The 27698-nt window shown below is 33.3% G+C and overlaps 1 pseudogene; it reads right to left on the bottom strand.

Annotated features, from left to right (window-relative positions):
• Nucleotides 1-49: 49 nt before the first annotated feature.
• Nucleotides 50-27203, bottom strand: LOC120139996 (annotated as a pseudogene).
• Between the last annotated feature and the right edge of the window lie 495 nt (nucleotides 27204-27698).

Below are 27698 nucleotides of genomic sequence, written 5' to 3'. Positions count from 1 at the left end.
GACTGCAGCACCTAAATCGGACAAATAAAAAGGGAAACTGAAGTACAAAATAAACAATTGAAACAATCGTTTTTTATACTGAACTAACCAAATTCAAATCTCTTGTTCTAGTTAAATCCTGGCTTTAGGATCGCCGGCGGCCGCTGCTACGGCTCCCACCCCGCCTACACCTGCTGTTGCACCCAGTTTTTCATTGTTGCATGATTCCTTAAAAGCAACTTTGTCACCATTCAACTCCTGCACTAGGTCATCCATCTTGCGGAACTGATATGGCCATCGTGCATTGTAAAGGAACTGGCGGAGATCGAACCGATTATCTTCCGGTGAATAGCTCTGCAGGAAGGTATACACATAGAATAATATGTCAAGCTTTAAGTTGGGAGTAAAACTTAGCAACGACTTCTGATGTTTACGTTTACCTCAGCATGATACGGAGGAGTCGATACAGTCATTTTGTGTCGGTTAATGGAATAGTACGTGAAGAAGTGTTTTACTTTATCAGCCACCTCTGATGGAGTTAATGTTGCACCCCATTTATAGCAAAGATTCTGCAACAAATATGACAGTACAGGAAAAATGACTACCATAAACATAGAAATCGGTTACGAATGCGTCAACTTGTAGATTTGAACAACGCTAAATCTCGATTTTAGATTTTTCTTCATGTGGTTAACTCCACAAGCGGTAGTAGGAAATTTTGAGCTCACTTAAACTATACGGTCTATGAGTTAGCCATATTCAAGCAAACACATCTATGGGGAATCAAGATAGCTAAAGACCAAGGACATTGGATGCTATCTAGTCAAATAGAGTAAGGAGTTCAACAATCAAACCTTGAACATCGATACTGGACTGCAACGGAAAATTTTACGCAGCCGCCCATAGACCGATAGCTCTTCGTATGTCATTGCCATGTCCACTTCATCTAACTGTTTCATGTATAATGTAGAATTAAATCTTCCATGTTTTAAACTTAATTTTGACGATTTTAGTAAACGGAAAAGAAAGATAGATTGATAGAAACATTTAAGAATTTTAATAAAATTATGAAGGTCCAAGGAAACAATACCTGGCTGTAGTTGGAACGAATAGGCTCAGCTCGGCAGTAGGTGGAGCGGCTTCAATTTCTGCCAAGGATGAGTAACCAAGATGGTTGGCAGCCCATCGCAGAAATGTCCGGAGATCCTGCTTGCTAATACTACCAATTGGGTTTATATCTGCTGCACTACAGTCATACTGTAAAAGATATAAATAATAAATTCCTGTCAGAACTCGTTTTATGCATATCCTGCTAGAGAATGCAGAGAATTGTTAGCTGAGCCAACTATTGGATAGAATGACATGAGTAAAACACTAATTATACATACCTAATTTCGAGGAAAAGAATAAATAAAAGGTTTAGTATAGAGTATAGACCTTTGTAAGGTAACCTCGTAACGCTTCATCTACATTGGAGCTACCCAAAACAAGATAAAATCCTTTTTTTGTTGTGAACCCAGGGCAATAGTGATGCTAACATAAAAGCTAGCACCATTCTTATTCGAGCTTGAATGTTTTGCAATCCCAGATTCTCAACATTGGATCCCCCGTCAACCTGCAAAACCGAAAACAATCATTTCACTCACACATCCATATAAAAAGATTGGCTAAATAGTTTTCTCAGACAATATATTTCAAGGAGAGAAACATAAGGCATTTCCAAGAGATGATGATGGCAATAATCATTATAAACTCTTATCGTTAATTTTGATACTCATCGACAGAAAATATGCATTTGGCCTAAGATACCATTGAACGGCTATGGTATCTGCTGGGACAGTTGACCCTATAGAGGAAATTAGAAAACTTGTCCTTGCAAAGTTAACCTTATAACGTGGTCTTTTCCCAGTGTCTGGAACAAGGATAGTAGAGATGAAACAACACCATCTATGCAAACATCAAGATGCCATGAACCAATCTCATCTGCCAATACTTTAGCCCGCATTTTTTTGGCTTCAGAACTGCAATAAAAAGAACGCTCCTAAAATTATAATGTAACATTTCACGAATGTAAAGCTGCAATCAATCTGAAACAAAAAATACCTTACTCAAACAGAACGATCAAATTGAACTGAAAAGAATGGTGTTTAGGTGATGTTTAATACCAGTTGATACATCCAATTTCCTAAAGAGCTCGAGTTTTTCAAGGAATTTGAAAAACCATTCCCAGATGTACTTTTCTTGACAGTAAACATGTATATGGACGGCTCTCCTTATATTTCTAGTAAAATCAATAAATCAATCTGAAGACATAAGAATGTGATAGTAGATCACAGATTTCTTGAAGAGCAACCATAAAGGAGAGTTACTAGAACTATGGAAGTTAAATATCAATCATTCACTCAGGAATAAGAAATTTTATTGCACATTGTAATGCTATCTTCCCTCTTTAGTGTTGTTACTAATAATACTTAGTACCGTATAAATTGTGAGCAGTCAGCACAACAAAGTTAAGACACTCACAACCAGCTCAAAGAAGAGAAGCTATGGATGTATGCAGTGACCTGACCTGTTTTCAGAACCTATGTAGACTGTATAGAATATGCGTTTAGCAAATTCCTTGCTGTCAATTGGAAACTTCCCATCAGTGTAATTCCCAATCCGTATTGCATCAGCTTTATCTTGTTCATCTCCTTTTGCAATTTCTAAAACATGGTATGCAAGCATAGAATTAATTATTGACAGAAAATATGCCACAGAAGTCTCAGCGCCAAGGGTTTAGTGACAGGAAAGGCTTCTTCATTAGGAACTGAAGTTCTTATTTCTCAATTCTTATATAAAAGCAGAAAAGAAGCAGTGTTAGTGAGCAGCAGACTACCATGAAATAAAAAACTAACCTTTGACAACAAGTTGGCACATGCATCCAACTATAGCAGCTACAGAGGAACTGTCTGTACCACCACAAAGAGGAAGCAAAATCCAGAAGCTCCACTTCTTAAATAGTCCCATAGCCAACAGCCAGGACCAAATGCTATCTCTTCCTCAGGAGAATGATACATGATCTGCAATTCATAAAATAATGCAATTAGGTAACAAGAAATAGCTGATACTAAAATAATTCTATGTTCACAACAATGTTTTCTGACCAAGAACGAACCTTCTATGGACTGGAAAATAACATTTTAAGGTTAAAAGGTTGACAAATATTGTAAGGCACAGCTACTGATGAGACTTTGGTTTTGCAGCTTGCTTATTCTTGAAAACTACTTATAGATCCTTTTAAACTAGCAACCTGTCATTAACAAGAAAAGCAAAAATTGCAATATAAAATGTACAGAACAATTAGAAAATACAGAGAAAGCCCTAACTTGACACAAATTTGCATAAATAGAATCTTCCTTTTGTGACTATAAGGCATTCATAGTAGTTTATCTTCAGTAATTGCCTTCACATCATTTACTTATGAGACTTCTTCTGGAATAAATTCTCAAACAGGAAATCATCTTTTTTTGCCCTTCTCTTTTGTTCGTGAAACCTTAATATAACATAAAAGGTTAATACTAGCATTCAAGCTTCAAGTAAGAATTCTTTCCAAATACACAAAGAACATAAATATAATGAACGACAGCAAATTTATACCATACCGCATCTAAATCTACTCGAGCAACCATTACCTCAACATCTTTCAAGGAGAACTGTGAGCCTTGAGCAACAACCTCTCCATTCACAACAACACAGCAACACCCATCTGAAATAAATAAATTACTTCTCAACAAACTGAACAATATTGTCGTAACCGGTTTTCGCCCGGGCACGGAATTTTACTTGGCGGAAAAAGTGATGTGGATAAATAAATGGTCTTTTTAAAGAAATATTTTAGAGTCTCTATCGACCTTTTAGTTTAGGTAGGTCGAATACCTAAAAATCATCTTTTAATAGGGTTTTTAAGAAAACATCAGTTAAAAGATAAATTGGTCTGCGTTTACTAAAAATCCGTTCTTTTCAATAAAAAAATATTCGTGGTCGGTTACGTTTGGGGAAGGATTAGCACCCACAACGCCCAAAATTGATCCATGTCGATTATAAATTATCTCTAATAATAGAATTTAACAATTCGAATATGAATTTAATTTACAATCAGATTATTTCAAATTAATATGATATTTCTAAGGAAAAATATTAAATATATATATATATATATATATATATAGAGTTTTGTAAATATGACATTTATTTATTTAAAAATATCAGAAAATGACATCTAGTTACTTTAAGATTGTCTTTTCCTTAATATTAATAAATAAATATTAATAAGAATATAATAATTTTCTTAAAAAATAATAAAAACTAAGTAAATATAATATATATTTATAAAAATGATATTTATATATATATATTTTTTAAATATCAGAATAGGACGTCTAGTTATTTTAAGACCGCCCTTTCTTAACATTAAAAAATAAATAAATATTGAAAATGCGATAATTTTTCATAAAACATAATAAAATTAAATATATAATTTTTATAATATTTATTTATTTAAAATACAAGAATATGACATCTAGTTATATTAAGACTGTCATTTCTTAATATTAAAAAATAAATAAATATTATTATTTAAACAAATATATATAAATATATATTTATATGATTAAGATAAAAAAAAATAATAATGAAAGTAATAATTTAAATATATATCAAAAGTAATAATAAAATAATATTGCAAATAATTAATGATCAAAATAAAAGAAATTAAAATTATAAAATTAAAATGCAAAACTTATTAAATGAAAAATATCAAACTATTAGGGATTAAAATGTAAAATATATAAATTAATGGCCTAATTCGAAATATCATAAAAACTAAGTGTTAACAGTGTAATTTATCCATAATTAATTAATTTGGGATTAAAATAAAAATTAATAAAATTACAGGGGCTAAATATATTATTTACCCTAAATATTATATAAACATGTTAAGGACTAAATTATAATAAAATAAAATTTGGAAACAAAATTAAAATGCTCGAAAACTTAATTTAGTGACTAAAATAGAAATCTACAAAATCAGGGGATAACGCGTATGGTTTTCCCATGCGGGAAATTACACAGAGGCCCTCACCAAAACGAATGTATAAATACCCTTTAATCGACCCTAACTCCTTCATTTTTCTCATTTTTCACTTTCTTCTCTCTCTAGAAGAGAGAATTTTTTTCTCTCATCTCTCTCTTAAAGCCTTCTTCTGGAGGGAGCCCGGGGACCGGCCGACCACCTTGCTCCGCCCGCCGGCCACCGTATGTGGTGGTCGAAAAGTTTTAAAAATCCTCAAATTGAAGCTTATTCGATCCTCAAATCGAATTCATCCTTATTTACCCCTAAAAATCCCTTAATAGCTTCAGATCTAGAATAAATCGAAGATTACCTTCGGTTACCGAAAATTTCTGGCGACGTTTGGGCTCTCCGAGGGTAAGTTCTTCTCTCCTTTATTTCTTTTGTGTTGTTGGTTGTGCTTTCTGCCCCTCTATGTTCGTGGTTCTTTATTTCTTTTTCGCATATAATGGCTTTTATAAGCCTTAATGATGTTGCTCTTGGACCAGTCCTAAGGATGGCTTTCGGCGAGTCACCAAACTATGGTGGTGACTCACCATAGAGCTGCAACGTGTGTGGTTGATATGCTTGCTGGAAGCTGCTGGAACGGGGACGTGGAGGGGCTGTCATCGTTTGCTGGAAGCTGCTGGAACTGCAATGTGTAGGGGCTGCTTGGGTAAAAATTGTGCTTACAGCTGCCCCTCTTTGCTCATTGGTGTGGAAAAAGAATGGAGAAAAGACATAAAGCACCATTTTTAGCTTGAATTGTTCAAACTTTTGAGCTATAAGTTCTTCTCATTACGAACTTTTTGCTCACTTCGGACGAGTTCTTCTTATTATGAACTCTTCCACTGGGAATGACGATCCTCCTCCTTCTACAATGGATTTAATTAAGAATGACAATGTCAATGTTGACATCTCTTCCTCAATGATAGAATCAAAAGGTCAAACAAGTTCTTCTCATTATGAACTTCTCCTCCCTCATCGGCTGAGTTCTTCTCATTATGAACTCTCCACTGGAAATATTGATCCCTCGAGTGAGGTGTTGTTGATTCAATTCCATATGTGATGAATTGAACTAAGGTTGAACCAGTTCTTCTCATTTTGAACTTCTTCTTCTTCTTCAGATGAGTTCTTCTCATTATGAACTATTTCTGGAAATGTTGATGTTGATCTATCTCCTTCTGCGATAGAATCGAGCAAATGGTCGAACAAGTTCTTCTCATTATGAACTTTTTCTTCATCTTCAGATGAATTCTTTTCATTATGAACTCCTTTTGGAAATGTTGATGTTGATCTATCTCCTTCTGCGATAGAGTCGAACAAAAGGTTGAACAAGTTCTTCTCATTATGAACTTCTTCTCCCTCTTCAGATGAGTTCTTCTCATTATGAACTCCTTCTAGAAATGTTGATGTTAATCTATCTCATTCTGCGATACAGTTGAGCAACAGGTTGAACAAGTTCTTCTCATTATGAACTTTTTCTTCCTCTTCAGATGAGTTCTTCTCATTATGAACTCCTTCTGGAAATATTGATGCTGATCTATCTCCTTCTGCGATAGAGTCGAACAAAAGGTTGAACAAGTTCTTCTCATTATGAACTTCTTCTACCTCTTCAGATGAGTTCTTCTCATTATGAACTCTTTCTGGAAATGTTGATCCATCGAGTGATGGAAATTTCTGTTTCTAGTGAAACTGTCTCAAGAGAAACAAATTTTGTTTTAAGAAAAACAATCTCAAGTGAGTTAAATTGTTATTTCGAGTGAAACTATCTCAAGCGAGACAAATTTTGTTTTAAGAAAAACAATCTCAAGTGAGATAAATTGCTATTTGAAAACATCCTGCACTGAAGGTCTTATGGATGGCTCGTAGGACTTACAAATTTGGGAAATAGTTTACTAAGTAAGAAACTTTGGAAATCATTTTCTTACTATTCAACAATTTCATTTTCAGAAAAGATTAAATGATAAACTTTGGAAATTGTTTTCTCATTTTTTGAAATAACTTTTTAGTTGGGTAACATGACCCAAATTCAAAATAATGCTTCATTTGTGGATTACATCCATCTATTATTCAGATGTTTGCATGATTCCTGTACTTGAGGCTTGAATTCTACCTTACACTTGTAAGGTATTTTCCATCATGAATCTTATTTTTTCATATAAAAACCTATAAAACTTCATGTTTGAATGCAATCAAATATATCAATGTGATGTATTTTCTATTATGCAAATGATGTTATTATGAATGCATGAATGTGAAATCCTTCATTTGATTTCAAAGTGGCGAACTCGGTCTTCCACTTGATCATTCATTTCCAGGGTTTACTTCATATATCAGTGTAGCAACTTATGCTATCAAGCTTTCATTTTTGAAGAACCATTTGATCAACTTGTATCTTTGTGTCTTCTTTGTTTCATTAAAGTCTCCGAAGAAATGTTTCATTTATGAAACTCTGGTTGTAATCAGAATCATGACCTTAATGTCCCCATTTTTGTCTTTGATAACATCGGCTTTCTTCGTCTGGACTTGTGTAGAAATCCAATAAAGCTTTCATATTTGAAAAGAGAATCTATCATCTTTGAAGAGAGAATCTGTCATCTTTGAAGAATGTATATGTAGATATATAAACTCAGCATAGATTAATTAGGAGAGCAACGTCTATTCTACTTTGACTCTTGAAACACATCCTAAGAAAGATTTATCCTAATTCCTTTTATGTCTCCACATCTAATCAGATCTCGAACAAAGCCTTTCAGACCATATCATGTTGAGATAACAACCTATCGTTCAATCTTAGTTAGCTCAACTAGTTTCTTGTTGTTAAAATTTTAGCTTCCCTTCTGTGGAAAGAAATCTTCATCATATCTTACTTCTAACCTTGGGGTTGAAGAAGACAGGCTTTATCTTGCATCAATAAATGAAAACCATATGATCACAACATTGGTTTAACACCATAATCACTAGTTCGTAAAATATTTGATAACACATTCATCCAGATGTGGCTTCTACACAGATGTTTGTAAAACATTTGACAACACATTCATCTTTTCCTGTGGCTTCTGCACATATGTTCGTAAAACATTTGACAAACATTCACACTTTCTGTGGTTTCTGCATAGATTTCTGGCCAGGGAAGCTCTTTAATAGTGTTCAAAGTTTTTGTATGATGTCACATGACCACTTGAGAACAAAACTCAGTAGGAATAGAAGTGAGATGTTAGTGTGTTTCATGACCAAAATGTTGGTCAAATTCATAAAATATGCAATTCTGAATTGAATAAAAGATACCAACTAATCTTGATATAATCTCAAACAAGGGCAAGTGTGATATCGATCATGTTTTCTTCCATAATGAGTGTTGTAGGAAGTAGAAACACATCAGCTATAGGAGCCATGTACAGAAAGATATCTATGGAATTCTTGCTGTTGTAGATGAAACGCACATGATAAACCAAATAGATGAAAATTCAGTTCACCCTGACTGGCAATGATAACCCCAGTAACAAATGGAATAAGGGTAATATACATAAAATGAGCCTCATTCTTCAATGTCATCAAGTAAGCAAAAAATGTTGTGAAAAACAGCTTCGTAACCCCAACAGTATAGTTGAAACTAACCGCCAAAAACCTCAAAGAAATATTTCTAATCATTACTGACACATAAAAGACCAAATTCAAAGCCGAGATCTTAAGGAACTGAGCCCTGGATCGAATGGTTTGCATGAGGACCATCTTTATCTATGTAAATGTGATGTAGCTTAACAAAGAACACGCTGTCATGTGACACATGGTTAAGAAGATTGGGTATTTGAAACCATACTTGTTGAGTAGATATTTGTTCAATAACAGGACCATAATGTAACTGCCTGATGAACAAAGCAATTATGTATAGTCAGCTCCACTGTCACTGTTTCACCATTTTCATTCTTCATACCTTTTTGTCTCATTGGAAATATTTACTCAAAGCAATGATCTTTCCATAAAATGATATAGGTCTTCAGCATGCCCCAACATTTGCTAATACAAACGTTCAAAATACGTCAATATTCCTATTTCTGATTGAAATGGGCTCTCAGCATGCCCCCAATATTTACTGATATGAAAGTTCAAAATGTATTCAAAATTATTTTCTTGCTGATATGAGCCTTCAAAATGCCCCAATATTCTAAATTGTAAGGTTTACTCTCAATGTTCATTGATTTGAATCTCATGATCTCCACGAGGTCCAATTTTGGTAATGCCCCATTGTGGGTACTTGTAGCTTTATCCATGCCCCAAATCTATTTATCTTGAATATTCTCATTCTGGTGTCACTAAACAGCAGTGTTGTCAAGTAATTTGAGGAATTCTCTTCATGTTGTCACAAACTTAAGAAGTACTCAATCATTCTGACGGAAACATATAAGATATATGTATCTTATGAATGAGGTGATCATGTTCTGGATATGGAGGGGTCTAGTTAGACAGAGTGGTATAAATCGCTTGGTGATCCATTCTAGGCGGACACGGTGGCTTATCATCTTTTGGTCTTAGGAGACATGTTCCCCTGGTACATCAATGTCTTGTCTTTTCTCTGGGATTGGTGGTGCAGAGGTTCCCCTCTACCAGCTCAGCATACCTTTGAAGGCATATGTGCAAGAACTGAATGATGATCGGTTGGAGCAATTGATTAGTAGATTTCGCAGATTCGACCTTATTGTCGGTGGCATCCCGTGTAACAACCTTACTGGAAGAAATAAACATCATCGGGATGGACTCGAGGATTTTTGTTGGTGTCTTTTCTTGCAATAACTGCTACAACGACTGTCTCTTCTGCTACTCCAAGATATGCACTGCCATATCCCACTCTTTCTGAACCATGGAAAGGTTTGTTTGATAGTAAAACTGGTTATCTCTATACTTTTGGAATCCTATAACCAATGTTACCCAATATGAAAGGTATATAAGTGTAGAATTTGTTCCAATGTCCTATTCTATGCCATAAGTTCTCAAATTCAAGTTCAACAATCTTCTGAATGACATAATGGATATAATCCCGACAAAGAAAATGATTGGCATAGAAGAAGTAGCAATGATATATCAAGACTTGAGCCAGCATCACGGTATAACCAGAGTGCAGGTGGTGGACTTATTCATTCATATAATACACCTAATGGGACTTATGGCTCTGTGATTGGAGAATCTACTAGAGGACATGGATTGATAGATGGTGGAAGTAACTTGCCTGATGATGCTTATTGCCATCAGCATGAGATAAGTAATAATATTTCTTGATGAATTGCTAATAATGTCATAGGAGATCGTTACAAGTTCAATTCTCTAGACTTTCTGGCTTCTTGGACCACCTTGCTTTCAAGAAAGTGAAATGCTTCATCATTCTAGCCTTGCTTATTCTTTTTTCTTCAATAGAGGTAAAATAGGCAACAATTTGCTTTAAGGACCTTCCTCATATGAGACTGTCCTGTTTGAAAATGTTTTTTCTCCTTTCTTTATCAAAGAATGAAAGAATTTTGTAAAGTGTTGCCTATCACAGATTCACAATAGAATCAAATCATAAGCATGAATTTAATGAATGTCAAATAAATCAACTACACTTTTAAATCAAAAAATCATAGTCCTATGGCAAGTGTCAAAATTATTGACTGATTTAAGGTGTAGGTTGATTCTGGTAAATTAAGGTCTCTTCAAGTTGGTTCATGATATATGTATCTTTGAACTTTCACTAACTTGAAGAAATGGTTGTTATGCTCATCTCATAGAGATACTTCTTGATTTCAGACTCTCAGGAACATCTTTGGGATGTGTGGTGCTTTATCAAGAGCTTAAGATCGTCTCTTATGTCGTTGTTGCACCATTCAATATTCGAGTCACCTTTTCAGGTTTTCAACTCGAATCCTCCTTTGGTTTCAATACGTTATTTAGAAACTTTACGTCTTGAACCCCCCTTTTATCATTTTTCTATACCATGCATTAAAGATTTAAAAACCAATTTTTTTGCAAATAAAAATCACTCCTGAGAGGCGGAGTGAAATCTGAAGATAGTATTAGTATCTTTCACATAGAAATCCATGTATGATTAGAATTGAGTTTTTCAGGTACGTAACGTAGGTCAGGGCTCATGGTTACGAAAGAAAGGGATAAAAAAGGCTAAAACAAGTGTTTAAGGGTAATTGAACCAATGATTAATTCATTTTGATGCCTTCAATCTTGCATTGCTTGACTTGGATCTGCTTTGTGACTCGTCTTTCATCATTTCTTTTTATGGATCCTTCCATACGATTCATTTATCTGCAGCATTTCTTGCACTTCTTGTTGAATATGAATCTTTGAACTAATTGCACTTGATCAACCTTATAGCTTGAGGCTCAATGAGTCACCCATCTTGATTCAATTTATTTTCTTTTTTATTTTTTCATCTTTTATTTTTTATTTTCCTTTTTTATGATGAATGAATATAGGACTTCAATTGCTTTGAGAACCTCCTTTTCCTCTTGTATTTCAAAAATTCTTTTATTTTTTCTGGAATTGATTTTCAAGTCCTTTGTATTTGACCTACCTTGTAGTTCAAAACTCTCTTTATTTTATGAAGATTTGCCTTCATAATAAAACTAGATTGACAATCTTTATTCCTATGAGCAAATATTCTTCATCTTGCCCCCCCAATGTGGAGGGTGGTCCTTGGTTAGGGTTGAATCAGAAGAAAAAAATATTATAGGCTCAAAAGGGGACAACAAGGGATATATATATATATACATATATTTGAAAGGATAAATGAAACAATTTCGTTCGTCATCTCATACACAGAAGCCTTTGTAAAAAGAGGTATCCCCAGGGGGATGAATATTCAAGATTAATCTTTTTTTTACATGAAAACAATGTAATTAATGCATGATATAATTATCTCTCTTTTTTTCTTTCTTTGAGTATGCCCCAATCACTCGAAATTATCTTCGATAAGTTGATCTATGATGCCTCATCTCGTCTCTTCTTGCAGGAATATTCATGGATAATTTGAAAGTTTTGTTCTTTTGAGGTTTTTTGGTTTATGATGGTTTTGTACTTGGAATGACAAATATATGACTTTTGAAGTCGTGTATATGGTGGAATGTTATAAACCAATCAACTCTACCCAAGAAGGTAAACATCTGGATATGGTGTCTCAAAAACAGGTAGAGACATGACTTCAGAGTCTCAGATAAATGTATGGTCAAGATTTGGTTTTATTAAGGGTCAAATAATTGGAATTGGATGGGATATGGAAGGTATAATTTTACCACTTGCCAAAGATCTATAATTCTTGAAAAAGAATATTTAATCTACTTGATACTCAAAAAATTTCAAGATTAAAATTTAATTCCTTGCTCATAACCATAAAAGCAACACAAATTTATTTATCACAACAAGATAGAGAAAGGAACAAAAACATGTTCAAACAAGATGTTGAAAGTAGAAAGTACTACAGTAGTAGATAACAACTTCCATTTGTTTATTTAACTTTCTCTATCATTCCTCGAATGTTGGGCGTGTACTTTGCCTAGGATTTTCATCCTTATTTGCCCCCCATTTCTTGTGTCAAAACTCCCTTATCAACGAGCGTCTCTATTTCTTTTAACAGTGACCAACAATTCCTTGTTGAATGCCTCAATACCCCCAAGTGAAAATTACAGAAGCTATTTTGATCATAGCAATGGGCATAAGGCTTTGGTGACACTTTCACCAATCTTGGTGTAATGTATTGACCTTTAACCAAATGAGGGTATAGATCTGAGATGGATTCTTGAAACACCTTCAGAGTTTTTCTCGCTCGAGAGATTTTCACTTTCCTTGATCGTTCTGAACGACTAAATGCTCTCCTGTGATCGTGGGGGTTCTGGATGCTCCTTTCAGCTATAATTGGGGTAGTATTCACCAGACTCCTTAAATTTCCCCTTTGGACCAAATCTTGAAGCTGTCTTGAATTATCATGCTCCCTAATAGGTTCTTGATCATCAGACAATATTGCTTCGAACTCATCATTATCATTCAAAACCTTATTCACAGCCTTTAAGCGTAATCCTCTAAGGGTTTCCATGGATCATATCATTCATCATGTCCATTAACGTGGTCATTTCTTCTTTTGAATCAGACTGGAACTTTTTTGCATGATCAGTCATTTCTTGTTGAGTCTTGATAAGTTGCTCTTGCAGTTTCTTGATTCTACCAACCATTGCTAAAATTTCATTCATGGTTCTTATCCTTCTTTAGGAATACCAAGTTAGCTCCACTTTGATTTCAAAAATTCTATCATGGAATTCTCCACGAATTATTCCACGTTGTCATGATTACATGTATGTAAAATAGTTTGAAACAAAATGTAATTATGCAAAGATGCAAATGCAGCAATGAAAATGTAAAAATGCAAAGATGCAAATGCAAATGCAAATACAAAGACGTAGAAATGCAAAAATAAGAAAGCAAATTGTGCAATACAAAAGCAAACATAAAAGTTCAAATGCAAAGATGCAAAATGAAAATGCATGTATAAAAAGGTGTTGCTCAAGAGTTATCATCTTAAAACATATTTCATTGAACACAAAAGTTTCAGTGCATAAAACAAAACTTTTACATGTAGGGGACAACTTTCAGTCCTAACTTCAACAAAACTTTATAACTTTCTCTCCTAATTCTCTAGAGCCAAGTTAGTTTCCATTCATGCTTAACAGTTGAATTATTAATCTGCTTCAATTCCTTGTCAAGTCAGCTAAGTTTATCAACTTATAGGCCATATTGCTTGTCTGGACTGCAATTCTTCCATGACATTCTCTTTTTTCTTTCATCTTCTGTGTCAACCTTCGGAGTTGTAGGCAATTTTGCTCATTATCCCTTGTAAGGGAATCTTTATGGTTACGGAGTTCTTTGATAAGATGTTCATGTATGTCGCAACTCTTTTTCAGTTTGGTGACCCCTGTTATCCACTCTTCTGAGGTGTTTCCTATGCCAGCATTTCGAAAAGCTTGACTGATCTTTTGGAAATCTTCATGCATGATTTCCATTTTTGTGCTCAATTTCTTATTTTGATCCTTCAAATAACATGCTTAGTTCCCTCAGGATGTCTTTCCTTGGATGCGTCATAGTTTGCTTGATCATAATTTTTTTGTCCATTTATGAAAACTTTTCAATTTGATGAACAGTCTTTCAAGTCAACACCTTTTGGTTATGTCATGATCATGCAATGCAAGCACAAAAAATCAATATAAACAAGTTAGAGCAAAATAAAATGTATTAAAAAAAAGATAAAATGGTTAGTACCAACTAATAGACAGAAAAAAATTCTATCTATCAAGGTATAAATCTTAAACTCATGCTTTCTAGTTCCATGCTTTGTTTGGAAAAATTAACCTAACTGCATGATTTCTAGTTCCATGCTTTGTTTAGAAAAAAAAATGAAATCAAATAAATTAAAAGCTATAGCTTATTTCTCCTTTGTGTACACCAAAGAACAGAGTTTCAGTATTGTCTTAGATTAGGAGAATTTCTAGGGTTTATTATATGCAAGGTTTCAGTTCTAAAAGTAAAGGTACTCGAACTGTCCTTGTTGGTGCCCCATTGGCTGCCAAACCCTCAATCCTGGTCCATTACAGACTTAAGTGGATTGAGTTCAATTCGAGGGGAAACATTCCCTATGCCTGACACGGAGAATAAATTCTCACGAAAAATATGATATATGAACCCCAAAAGCTACTTGCTAGGTCTGACACGGAGAATAAATTCTCACGAAGACGCCGCTTTCACTCCCACTTAAAAGGGAAAAATCTCAAGTATAGAGATTATGTTTATGCAATGTATGTTTTGTGTGTGAGTAGAAATATTCAAACCTTTGACAAAAAATTAAAAATGAAATTAATATCTGAAACTAAATAAAAAAATAAAAAATATTAGTATATCAGGATATAAAAAGAATTTAAATAATAAATAATTTGAAATAAAAGAATTATAAATTAAATAGATCTGAATTCTTAATTCTAATTGATAGAGACAATTTATAATTATTTTAGGTTGACCAGGGTCCCCAGCGAAGTCGCCAAGATGTCGTAACCGGTTTTTGCCCGGGCACGAAATTTTACTTGGCGGGAAAAGTGATGTGGATAAATAAATGGTCTTTTTAAATAAATATTTTGGAGTCGCCATCGTCCTTTTGGTTTTGGTAGGTCGAATACCTAAAAATCATCTTTTAATAGAGTTTTTAAGAAAACATCAGTTAAAAGATAAATTGGTCTGCGTTTAACCAAAAATTCGTTCTTTTTAATAAAAAAAGATTCGTGGTCGGTTATGTTGAGTTAATCGATTGACGGAATCGACCAAGAGGGGTGAATTGGCAATTAAAAATTTGGTGGAAGCTTTTGCAGAAAATTGAAAGTAAGTGCACAACGATTTAGAGTGGTTCGACTTTCTCAACCAAAGTCTACGTCCACTACCTTAGCTATCCACACTAAGGATTTTTCACAAATTCACTAATTTGTCTTTCTTTTGAGGAAAAAGAGTAACCTTACAACTCCCTCAAGAATTATACCCCAAATTCTTGAGCACACTCTTTTTCAAAGAGAAATACACAAATTTGCAAACTTACAAGGAAAACCTCACAAGGTAAGATGTTTGCACAATTCTAGAACAAGAAAAGAACACTCAAAAATAATTACAAATGAGCACAAATGGTGTTCTTGAAAGAAAAATGAATATTGAAAGGAAAATTGGCTTGATTTGCACAAACTTGGTGTTTGATGCTTTCTCTCTTGTTTCTTTATAATTTCTTATTGATCAAAGGCTTCAGAACTTGTTTAAATACTCCCTCAATTGATTCTGAATGTTGGGGATGATTAGTGGAGTCAATGGAGCCATTTAAGTGTGAAAACCATTAATAAAACAGCTTGGAGCGTGGGGGGAAATGGTACCCCCTCATGGGGAATCAGTTCTCTAAGTGTAAAATTCAAATATTTCGACCGTTAAACAGGGGGGAATTAGTACCCCCTTGGGGGGAATCGGTTCCCTCCGAGCATTCTGTTTTTCTTGGAGCTAAACCATTCAGGGGGGAATCGGTACCCCCTTGGAAGAGAATTTGTTCCCTCTGAGCTATCTGGAATTTTTGGCTTTGAAACGGTTCGAAATACTTTGTAAAATTATTTTGAAATAATTTTAAGATTAAAACTTAATTTTACACTAGAGTAAGGATTAAAAATTACTTTTGAAAGATTTGGAGTAATATTTTGATATTCGAATAATTATATCGAATATACATAGAAAATCTTTTTGGAAAATCTTAAAATTCATTTATCTTAATTTTTATATCGAAATATCAAAATGTTTTCAACAATCTCCCCATTTTTGATATAACAAAACATTTTAGTAATTTTAAGATTTTGAAATCAAGTTTTGAAATTACTCCCTCTTACTCTAACACTTCTCATCTTTAAAAACACTTTAATATTTCTCCCCCTTTTTGTTAAATAAAAAAGACCTTTAAAAGATTTTAAACAAGTTTTTGAAAAACAATTATCCAATTGATAACTAAATATAACGTAAGCTGCTAAGATCATAATCAAGAGAAAGATTAGTCATTAGTTCCATAATTCAATATTCATAAATAATGTGAAATGACAAAAATTGGTCATAATGCAACTAATATGTAAATGATGCAAAAATAAACATTAAGCTCAAAATGAAAGTGAAAATCAAACCAAATATATAAGCATGTAAGTTCAAATATCCAATTATCCAAAAAATTCAAACACCCAAAATAAAATAATCCATGAACATCAAAATGTTTCACAATTAAAAGTTCTGAGGTCGGGACGATAAACCCATTGACCCAAATATCGAGTTTGATAAACAAATTACTAAGGAGACAACCATAAACCAAGGTTTCTATATTCTTGGAAGGAACAATGTTTATGGAAACTCACTAAAGATGATATGTGGCAGATTAATCTTCTTTTTATGTTGGATACAATATATCCACCATATATCTATGTTTCTAAGGGAGGAGTACCTACCTCCGGATAATCTAAAGCACCAAGAGATCAAATAATGAAGGAATCTATCACGATGAGTTCTTAGGGTACTTTCACTATCCTTAGACTTATAGGGTGAATCCACAGTCTCTTTTTCATTAAACCTGAGTTATCTAGTCCAAAATGGGTAGTGATTGTGCCGGAATCAATAAAAATGAATTGTCCTAAAATATAGGATCGAATTCTTATAGTTTCAGATCGGCGCTCGTTTTGGACACATGCCACATTGGAATAGAAAAATGTGGACTAATTGATGATAAACCAAAGGTTTGAGTTTAAAGAGTTTATCAAACTTCTAGGATTTAAGAGTATGAAGATATTGGAAGTCCATATCTTCTATAGCTTGGATCGAAGGGATACGCTCTTCCCTAATTTTGTATGACTCAAAAAAAGTATGGTACATATGGTATAGATCTTGTCCACAACCAGGTACCTTGAAACAAGAGTTCATAATGGTCATATTTGGGTTATTTGGATTGGGTGGAGGAATAAGAGGTCGATTTTGACTTGAGCTACTAGATAATGTCCTAGGTCGTTTAGGATTTGACATGATTTAAGAATCAGAATAGAATATGTAACCTGCAAATTTAAACACATGTATACAATATAATCAAACTCAAAACTCAAATGAGTCCCCAATATTTCAAGGTTCTCTAAACCAAATCCTAAAGGGTAATGTTTTGAAAAACTATTTGGAAAATAAGGTTTGAAAATAATAATACGTATAGTTTTTATGAAAACATAATTGAATAAAAAACATCAATTAAAACAACAACTTTCGATTTTTTTATTTCAAAATTTAAAAAAAAATTGAAAAATTGAGTATTTTTTACGAAATTGGTTGTAAAATCATCATATAACAAATGCCCAATGTAATGTTAATCTTAGAACTAATCAAAACTAGTCCTAAGTTCAAAAATCAATGAAATTGAGGATTTTGAAATATTACCTTGAAATTTTGGATTTTATGAGAATGTGATATTGTTTACAAGGATTAGAAGTTGAAGAACGATCTAATTCCGACTTGTATTTGATGATTTTGGCAAAAATGGAGATTTAGAGAGAAAGAGAAGATGAAGGACGTTTAAGAAAGAAGAGAGGTTTTGAGAGAATGGGTTTTCTGGTCGTGATATATCCAGAACCCATGGGGGTATCGATTCCCTCAAGAAGGGAATCGGTTCCTATTCAAAGGGGGAATCGGTTCCCCTTGGGGGTATCGGTTCCCCTTGGGGGTATCGATTCCCTCTGCCCTATAATTCAAAAATCTGTATTTTAAACCTTCACAAATGCTAAATTAATTTGTTCTAGTGGTATTGGCATCTCATATATAGAAAAATTAATTATGTTCAATCAAACAATTTATCCTTAAACTACATTTGAACATAAAATTAATTTTAACTAAGAATCATAAACTCCCCCTAACTAATAGCAAAGAATCCAATAAAAAATTATTATTATTATAAGCATTTTCCATTTATTCTAAAAGTGGTACAATTGATTTAAACACTAAGTGAAGATAGGTCAGTTAAACCTAATTCTCTCCTAAGTGTCCAAAATCTTTCTTTGTCTAAAGGTTTTGTAAAGATATCCGCTAATTGATGCAAAGTATCAACGAATTCTAGAACAACATCTTCCTTAGTGACATGGTCTCTAATGAAATGATGTCTTATTTCAATATGCTTAGTTATAGAGTGTTGGATGGGATTTTTAGTAAGACAAATAGCACTAGTATTGTCACACTTGATAGGAATGGTACCTACTTCAATTCCATAATCAAAAAATTGTTGTTTCATCCATAAAACCTGTGCACAACAACTACCAGCTGAAATGTATTCGACTTCAGTGGTAGATAACGCATCACAATTTTGTTTCTTTGAAAACCAAGAAATCAACATATTTCCAAGGAATTGGCAAGTACCGGAGGTGCTTTTCCTATCTAATTTGCATCCTCTATAATCCGCATCAGAAAAGGCATGCAAGCTAAAGCTAGAGTCTCTGGATACCAAAGTCCTAAACTAGGAGTGTCCTTAAGGTATCTAAAGATTCTCTTAATAGCTAGTAAATGTGATTCCTTAGGGCGTGATTGAAATCTAGCACATAAGCAAACACTAAACATAATGTCCGATCTACTTGCAGTTAGATAAAGTAAAGATCCAATCATTGACATATATAATTTAACATCTACATATTTACCTCATTCATCTAAGTCAAGCTTTGTTGAAGAGCTCATTGGAGTGTTATGAGGCTTGCAATTTTCCAGTCGAAACTTCTTGAGCATATCTTTGACGTACTTAGCTTGATTGATGAAGATGCCATCTTTTTTTTGCTTGATTTGGAGTCCCAAGAAAAATGAGAGCTCCCCCATCATGCTCATTTCGAATTCGCTTTGCATTAGCTTAGAAAATTCTTGCAAAGAACATCATTAGTAGAACCAAATATTATATCATCAACATAAATTTGAACTACTAATAAATCTTTACCTTTATGCTTTAAAAATAATGTAATGTCAACCTTCCCTTTTGAAAAACCTTTTTCAATTAAAAAGTTTGACAATCTTTCATACCAAGCTCTAGGAGCTTGTTTAAAACCATAAAGTGCTTTTGTCAATTTAAAAACATGATCCAGAAATTTTGAATCTTCAAAACCTAGAGGTTGTTCCACATACACTTCTTCTTTAATAAAACCATTTAAAAATGCACTTTTAACATCCATTTGATATAATTTAAATTCATGAAAACATACAAATGCTAATAACATTCTAATTGCTTCTATCCTAGCTACGGGAGCGTATGTTTCATCATAGTATATGCCCTCTTCTTGAGTATACCCTTGAGCAACAAGTCTAGCCTTGTTTCTCACTATATTACCACTCTCATCAAGCTTATTCCTAAATACCCATCTAGTACCTACATTAGATTTATTACTAGGCCTTTCAACTAATGTTCATACTTTACTTCTCTCAAATTGATTTAACTCTTCTTGCATAGCCATAATCCAATGTTCATTGTTTAATGCTTCTTTAATATTCTTAGGCTCTATGCATTAGATAAATGCAACATAATTACAAATATTTCTAAGCGAAGATCGAGTTGTTACCCCTTTAGATGGATCACCTATAATTTCACCATCCTTGACATAGTTGTACTCTCTAGGATAAGATACTTCCCTTTCTTCAATGGTTGGATTCTCGAGAGGATCATGAGTTTCCTCATCTTTCGTTTCTTCCTTTGATGATGGTTCTCCAACGTCATGTCTAACTTCATTTGTATTTATAATACCTACATCATCATTCAAACAAGAATCCTTCCTCGGAAGGAGATTATCATCGAAAACAACATGTATAGACTCTTCTACAACCAAAGTTTTTTTATTAAATACTCGATAAGCTTTAGAATTTAAGGAATAACCCAGAAAAATTCCTTCATCACTTTTAGCATCAAATTTGCCAAGATTGTCTTTACCGTTGTTTAAAACAAAACACTTACATCCAAAAGGATGAAAATAACTAATTTTAGGCTTTTTATTTTTGAAAAGTTCATATGGAGTTTTCTTTAAAATATGCCTAATCATTACTCGATTAATAACATAACAAGCGGTATTTGTGGCTTTCGGCCAAAAATACTTTGGCAAATTGTTTTCACAAAGCATGGTTCTAGCCATTTCTTCTAAAGTTCGATTTTTCCTCTCAACAACTCCATTTTGTTGAGGGGTTCTAGGTGCTGAAAATTATGGCTAATACCATTAGAATTACAAACTCAGTAAATCCAAGATTTTCAAACTCAGTTCCATGATCACTCCTAACACTAGTTATAGAGTAACCTTTTTCGTTTTGGTTTACTTTTAAAAACGTGATGAATTTTTCTAATGCTTCATCTTTAGTACATAAGAATAGAACCCAAGTATATCTAGAATAGTCATCTACCAAGACAAATGCATATTGTTTTCCACCCAAGCTAGTAGTTCTAGATGGCCCAAAAAGATCTAAGTGGATCAATTGTAATACTCTACTAGTTGGCACATCATTAATGGATTTAAAAGAAACTCGCTTTTGTTTTCCTTTAGCACAAGCATCACAAATTTTATCATTATCAAATTTTAGTTTAGGAAGCCCTCGAACCAATTCTCCTTGAACTAACCGTTGCAAAACACTCATGCTAGCATATCCTAGTCTCATATGCCATAACCAACTATCATGCTCATCTTTTGCAGCATAAATTAGTCACATTAATAGAATCTAAATGCACCATGTAAATGTTTCCTATTCTATGACCAACAAGCATAATCTGATTATATGCAATGTCAATAACTTTACAACCATTAGTTTCTAACATGACATTGAATCCTTTATCACAAAATTGACTAATACTCAAAAGATTATGCTTTAATCCATTCACATATAAAACATTTTTAATTTGTATGGAAGAGGTATTACCTATTGTACCTATACCTTCAATGTGACCTTTTGAATTATCACCAAAAGTCACTTCACCTCTATTTTTGGCGTTAAACTCTATGAACCGATTTTTGTCCCCGATCATGTGTCTCGAGCATCCACTATCAAGGTACCATGAATTTGAATTTGTTTCCCGTGCCTTGTAGCAATGCTCATTTCCCTACAAACATAGATTAATTTTTTATTTTTGGTACCCAAATTCTTTTGGGTCCATATTCATTAGTTTCCAAAATCCTAGTCCCCTTAGGTATCCATTTGTGTAGGATATCTTTATCTTTAGTAGTAATGAGTTCTTTAGGAACCCACATACTTCTAACGATTTTTCTATTAGAGGTTCATTGGGGACCTCTATGATTGTAGTTTTTAAAATATTTTCTAACAAAGTTGATTTTGAATTTTCTCCTTTTTCAAAACGCTTTGTTCCAACTTTATCAAAAGAAGTTTTAAGATCATCAATTTTCTTTTGATGATCATCATTGACATTTGAAAGTAAATTTTGCAAATCCAAAATTTTCTTTTCAAACTCTTCTAGTTTGATTTGCACATCTTTGATTTTACTTTCAAGATCATTGTTGGTTTTGGATATGAGTTTGTTTTCATTTTTCAATTTTAAAACATCATTTTTATATTTTAAAAACAATTTCTCATAATCCGAAGCCAACCCATTATATTCCTCTAATAGCTCATCATAGGATAAATCATCAAAATCAGATGAGTTAGAGGTTACCTTAGAATCTTCCCCGAATGCCATCAAGCACAAGTTTGCTACTTCTTGTTCCTCTTCATCGGAACCTTCTTCATCGCTCCATGTAGCCACATGAGCCTTGTGCTTATTCTTTGATTGACCATTTCTCTTCAATTGTGGGCAATCATATTTGACATGCCCCGACTTTTTGCATTCATAGCAAATGATCGAGTCCTTCTCTTTTGGTTCATTTTTTAGGCCTTCATTTCGTTTGAATTTTCTTCCTCGGTAAGGTCTCATCATTTTTTTGAACCGTTTGGCAAACAATGTCATTTCCTCGTCATTGTCATCTTCATTCGAATCACTCTCGTCTTTTGTGGATTTGAGAACAACTCCAATGTTTTTCTTCTTCTCATTCTCCTTTGGTGTCTCGTCAATCTTATCGAGGTCCACCTTATCTTCAAGCATCATTTCATGAGTGAGGAGAGAACCGTTAGTTCTTCAAGAGTTAAGGACGCTAGGTTCTTAGACTCGATGATTGTCGTCTTTTTTGATTGCCATGATTTTGGAAAGGAGTAGACTAACTTTCTCACAAGCTTTTCATTTGAAATGATCTCTCCATATGATTTGAGACCATTGACAATCGTTGAGAATCTATCTGTCATAGCTTTGATATCTTCATTTGGTTTCATCTTGAAATTTTCATAGCTATGCGTTAGAATACTAATTTTAGATTTTTTTTACCTCATCGGTACCTTCATGAGTGACTTGAAGCTTGTCCCATATTTCTTTGGCGGTTGTACAAGATGAAACTCTTCCGTATTCATCTGGTTCTAGAGCACAAAATATGATATGAATGACTTTAGAGTTGAGCTGGAACAATCTTGTCTCTCCTTCACTCCACATTCTTGGATGAGTAAGAGGCTTGATATATCCGTCTTCTACAACATTCCATGCTCCCATGTCACTTTCTTGAATGAAGTACATCATCCTATTTTTCCAATAGGCATAGTTAGCCCCATTGAAGAAAGGAGGCTTGTTGACGGGCATCAAATCGAGATCGGAGTCGAAGTTTGAAGTGGAGGCCATTGATGACTTTGATTATCGATGTAACTCTTCCCGAATCGACTCAAGAGGCGATTAAACCTTCAAATGAGTTAGGCTCTGATACCAATTGTTGAGTTAATCGATTGACGGAATCGGCCAAGAGGGGGTGAATTGGTAATTAAAAATTTGGTGGAAGCTTTTGCAGAAAATTGAAAGTAATTGCACAACGATTTAGAGTGGTTTGACTTTCTCAACCAAAGTCTACGTCCACTACCTTAGCTATCCACACTAAGGATTTTCCACAAATTCACTAATTTGTCTTTCTTTTGAGGACAAAGAGTAACCTTACAATTCCCTCAAGAATTATACCCCAAATTCTTGAGCACACTCTTTTTCAAAGAGAAATACACAAATTTGCAAATTTAGAAGGAAAACCTTACAAGGTAAGATGTTTGCACAATTCTAGAACAAGAAAATAACACTCAAAAATAATTACAAATGAGCACAAATGGTGTTCTTGAAAGCAAAATGAATATTGAAAGGAAAATTGGCTTGATTTGCACAAACTTGGTGTTTGATGCTTTCTCTCTTGTTTCTCTATAATTTCTTGTTGATCAAAGGCTTCAGAACTTGTTTAAATACTCCCTCAATTGATTCTGAATGTTGGGGATGATTAGTGGAGTCAATGGAGCCGTTTAAGTGTGAAAACCATTAATAAAACAACTTGGAGCGTGGGGGGAATCGGTTCCCTAAGTGTAAAATTCAAATATTTCGACCGTTAAACAGGGGGGAATCGGTACCCCCTTGGGGGGAATCGGTTCCCTCGGAGCATTCTGTTTTTCTCGGAGCCAAACCATTCAAGGGGAATCGGTACCCCCTTGGGGGGGAATCGGTTCCCTCTGAGCAATCTGGAATTTTTGGCTTTGAAATGGTTCGAAATACTTTGTAAAATTATTTTGAAATAATTTTAAGATTAAAACTTAATTTTACACTTGAGTAAGGATTAAAAATGACTTTTGAAAGATTTAGAGTAATATTTTGATATTCAAATAATTATATCGAATATACTTAGAAAATCTTTTTGGAAAATTTTAAAATTCATTTATCTTAATTTGTTATATCGAAATATCAAAATATTTTCAACAGGTTACATTTGGAGAAGGATTAGCACCCCCACAACGCCCAAAATTGGTCTCTGACGATTATAAATTGTCTCTAATAATAGAATTTAAGAATTTGAATATGAATTTAATTTACAATCAGGTTATTTCAAATTTAATATGATATTTCTAAGGAAAAATATATATATATATATATAGGGTTTTGTAAATATTACATTTATTTATTTAAAAATATCAGAAAATGACATCTAGTTGCTTTAAGACTGCCTTTTCTTTAATATTAATAAATAAATAAATATTAATAACAATATAATAATTTTCCTAAAAAATAATAAAAAGTAAGTAAAAATAATATATATATTTATAAAAATGATATATATATATATATATATATATATATATATATATATATATATATTAAATATCAGAATAGGACGTCTAATTATTTTAAGACCGCCCTCTCTTAACATTAAAAAATAAATAAATATTGAAAATGCGATAATTTTTCATAAAACATAATAAAATTAAATATATAATTTTTATAATATTTATTTATTTAAAATACCAGAATATGATATCTAGTTATATTAAGATTGTCCTTTCTTAATATTAAAAAAATAAATAAATATTATTATTTAAACAAATATATATATAAATATATATTTTTATGATTAAGATAATAAAATAATAATAATGAAAGTAATAATTTAAATATATATCAAAAGTAATAATAAAATAATATTGCAAATAATTAATGATCAAAATAAAAGAAATTAAAATTATAAAATTAAAATGCAAAACATATTAAATGAAAAATATCAAACTATTTGGGATTAAAATGTAAAATATATAAATTAATGGCCTAATTCGAAATATCATAAAAACTAAGTGTTAACAGTGTAATTTACCCATAATTAATTAATTCGGGATTAAAATAAAAATTAATAAAATTACAGGGGCTAAATATATTAATTACCCTAAATATTATATAAACATGTTAAGGACTAAATTATAATAAAATAAAATTCGAAAACAAAATTAAAATGCTCGAAAATTTAATTTAGTGACTAAAATAGAAGTCTACAAAATCAGGGGATAACACGTATGGTTTTCCCATGCGAGAAATTACACAGAGGAAATACCCTTTAATTGACCCTAACTCCTTCATTCTTATCATTTTTCACTTTCTTCTCTTTCTCTAGAAGAGAGAAAAAAAATTTCTCTCATCTCTCTCTTAAAGCCTTCGCCTGGAGGGAGCTCGGGGACCGACCAACCACCTTGCTCCCCCGCCGGCACCGTTGCCGACCACCGTACGTTGTGGCCGAAAATTTAAAAAAAAATCCCCAAATCGAAGCTTATTCGATCCTCAAATCGAATCCACCCTGATTTACCCCTAAAAATCCCTTAATAGCTCCAGATCTTAGAATAAACCGAAGATTACCTTCGGTTCCCGGCAGTTCCCGGCGACATTTGGGCTCTCCGAGGGTAAGTTCTTCTCTCCTTTATTTCTGCTGTGTTGTTGGTTGTGCTTTCTTCCCCTCTATGTTCGTGGTTCTTTATTTCTTTTTCGCAGATAATGGCTTTTATAAGCCTTAATGATGTTGTTCTTGGACCAGTCCTAAGGATGGCTTTCGGTGAGTCACCAAACTATGGTGGTGACTCACCATAGAGCTGCAACGTGTGTGGTTGATATGCTTCCTGGAAGCTGTTGGAACAGGGACGTGTCTGTCATCGTTTGCTGGAAGTTGCTGGAACTGCAATGTGTAGGGGCTGCTCGGGTAAAAATGGTGCTTACAAATAGTTTTGTGTAAAATACTGCATTTTCTACTGGAGCAGAAGAGATAAGATAAAACCAAAGCAAGCTTACTACTTCAATCGTATTGCTGATGAATGCTATGCTGAAATCTAAAGTATCATGAGATGTAAAGTGGGAAATAGTAATAAAATTAAACCGTAAAATGCAGTAAAAAGCATGTCATTTACCATAATAGAGCCGAGCCCCATCACAGCCCTGGTGGTTACTGTACATGTAAACCCCTCCACGAGTATGAGTAGCACCTATAAATGCCCGAAGTCGAAGGTCTAGCTTTCTCAATTGGTGGTGACTCCCACTGGAATTCAGGAAAACTTCAACTCCATTTAATGCAAGCTCGGTATGGGGAGGATTAGGAGTAAAAAGCTCTTCACAAATTTCAGCAGCAACAGCTCTAACAAGGGAGAAAAGAGGTTAAAATATTATCATTTCATCAAGAAATCATAACGAAGTTTCATATTTCGTGCAATGTAGCCCATTTGCAAATTAAGTTACAAATGCATCATTACATAGTGAAGATATGATGATAAGTAGGATAAGTGAATCATCCCTAATCAATATCCAGTCAAGGCATCATTATAAGCTAAGGCAGAAAACTTATAGCAAATTAAAAACAGCAGAACCAACAATGTTAAGCTAACGTGTCCAAAAACTGAATGCATCCATAACAAAAGGCACTGATGTCTGTGATAAGGCCTCAGAAATTTCGAGTGGGAGCTGAAATCCTACAAGCTTGTCCTTTTGCTTCCATGTGGTAAACCACCGAAGTTCCCTGTAATTGCCATCGTTTGCAAGCCACATCTTTGGTCGTATCATGATAATTTTCCGATTGAAACACAAAACTTGACAATTATAACGCTCTAATCCTTTAATTATAGGCATTCCTATGCTGCACAATATGTTATCCGTCCAATCACCAAGTGGTATTTCTTTCAAGCACTCCCAGCTGCAAACAAACAGTCCCAAATGTCATTCCAGAAACGAAAAGTATTAGTTTGTGTCAGTCAATCAACTAATCATCATCCATAAGAGCAAAAAAATGTTACCTTCCTAATTACAAATTCCAAAATGTTTCAGTTTACATACTGTAGCTACTTTTGTTTGGCATCAAATGTAGCTAGATCTACTCCGGCTTTTATTACAAATAAGTACTTCAAATATATTAATTTTTCTACCTAAATTATTTTTTGGTTCAAAATAGGTATATAAAATATATTTTAGCCAAAATATATACCGAAAGAATTCAATTTTTAATCTAAGTACCTAAAGTATTTTTTTTAATAATATTATGAGTCAACTTTTTAAAATTTAGATGAAAATTTGAATATTTTACATACCTATTTTGACAAAAAGATACTTTAAATACTTATTTTGATTAAAAAGATACTTATTTTGATAAAAAAACTAAATACTTAAATAAAAATAATAATATACTTTAAGTACTTATTTATGATATAAATCTTC

The sequence above is a fragment of the Hibiscus syriacus genome, unplaced genomic scaffold (genome assembly GCF_006381635.1).
Source record: "Hibiscus syriacus cultivar Baekdansim isolate YM2019G1 unplaced genomic scaffold, ASM638163v2 tig00110777_pilon, whole genome shotgun sequence".
NCBI classification, from domain to species: domain Eukaryota; kingdom Viridiplantae; phylum Streptophyta; class Magnoliopsida; order Malvales; family Malvaceae; genus Hibiscus; species Hibiscus syriacus.
The sequence above is the reverse complement of the archived record's forward strand: the minus strand, read 5'-3'. Positions and strand labels throughout refer to the sequence as shown.